The sequence below is a fragment of the Piliocolobus tephrosceles genome, chromosome 9 (genome assembly GCF_002776525.5).
Source record: "Piliocolobus tephrosceles isolate RC106 chromosome 9, ASM277652v3, whole genome shotgun sequence".
Lineage (NCBI taxonomy): Eukaryota > Metazoa > Chordata > Mammalia > Primates > Cercopithecidae > Piliocolobus > Piliocolobus tephrosceles.
The window spans coordinates 101,000,632-101,002,546 of NC_045442.1; positions in this window are offsets into that span (position 1 = coordinate 101,000,632).

Genomic DNA, 1,915 nt, shown 5'->3' on the forward strand with positions numbered 1-1,915 from the left:
AAATTGCTTGTGTCTGCAAGACAGTGAGCATGCATCAGCAAGGAACCCAGGGGACTGACAGAATCCCTTCCAGGTCCCACCGTGGTGCTCAGTGACATGGCAGTCATCAGTAGAAACTTAGCACCACGAACACTGGCTGATCCCCAGATGAGAAGCATCTCTCCAAGGCTAGGCAAATTCCCATCAGGTCCAGTAAATTCCTGGTACAGTCTCCATCATCTGCTTCTGAATATTTTACAGACCTCAAGGAAAATACAAAGGAGGTGTTGACAATCAGAAGATAAGACACTAGCACTGGTTGTGTGACCTCTAGCAAGCATGTAATCCCAGCACTTTGGGAGGCCAAGGTGGGCAGATCATTTGAGGTCAGGGGTTCCACGCCAGCCTGGCCAACATGACAAAACCCCATCTCTACTAAAAATACAAAAATTAGTTGGGCATAGTGGTGCACGCCTGTAATCCCAGCTGCTGGGATTATCGAGGCTGAGGCAGGAGAATTGCTTGAACCCAGGAGACGGAGGTTGCAGTGAGCCAAGATTGTGCCACTGCACTCTAGCCTGGGCAACAGAATGAGACTCCATCTCAAAATGAATAAATAAATACATACATACATACATACATACATAAACTAAGATAAAAGGGGGAGGGGTGTGGGATGAAAAACTACATATTGAGTGTAACATACACTACTCAGGTGATGGGTCCATTAAAGTCTTATAATTCACCACTATACAATTCATTCATGTAACCAAAAACCACTTATACTCCAAAAGTCATTGAAATAAAAAATACATTAAAAAAAATTAGGCGCAGAACTATGGAGGCGCCCACGCAAGTGAGGAGCCCTGAGGCTGAAGCTTCATTAGCTTCATGAATCTGCCTCTGCAGAAAAGGAAATTGTTTCTTCTGCAGTGTTAATCTCTCACTTACAAGCAGCAACATACGAGGGAGAACATGTGTATTGGAGTCAGAAAGGCCTGGGTTCAAATACCAGCTGTTTCTTCACTTGCTTTGTGGTCTTGAGGAACTTTACTTACCCTCGCTATGCCTCAATTTCCTTCTCTGAGAAAAAAGAGGTAGTAATGCATATGTCATGTGTATTTACATGGATTACAAGGGATGGCATGTTCTACATAACACATGTAAAAGTGTTTAATACTATTAGCTATGTAGATGATCGACTTCCATTCAACAGCTTTCACTAGATTTGATGTACGTGAGTTAAAGCCACCTTCTACAATGGCTAGTTATTAGCTTGCCACATAACAATGGACAAAGAGTATGCAAGCGTGTATTCAAGGATAGTATAAATGTATAAAAATAGGGTGCAAAATAGAACCACATAACCCTAAACCAGTGGCTCACAATTATTATTTTATTTTTGGGGGGGACAAGGCCTCCCTCTGTTATCCAGATTGGAGTGCAGTGGCATGATCTTGGCTCACTGCAACCTTCACCTTCCAGGCTTCAGTGATCCTCCCACCTCAGCCTCCTGAGTAGCTGGGACTACAGGCGTGCACCATCACACCTGGCAAATTTTTGTATTTTTTGTAGAGACAGGATTTCACCATGTTGGCCAGGCTGGTCTCGAACTCCTGGGCTCAAGCAGTTTTCCCGCTTCAACCTTCCAAAGTTCTGGGATTACAGGCACAACCACAATTACTTTTTCTACCTCAGTGTACTGGGGGATGCAAACCATTCCAGTTGACAATAGCTTCATACAAGAGCAATAGAAAAGGAGTGTGTTAACACAATTTGCAAAGCTCCTGGTATTTTTTGCCTTCTTATGATACACATTTCCTTCCAATCTATATCTCAACTCCTATAGACCATCCTCAGTCCCAGTTGAGAATCACAGGCTTCACAACAACTAAGGCAAAATACTGAATTTATTCAGTTGATTTGACCAGTCACA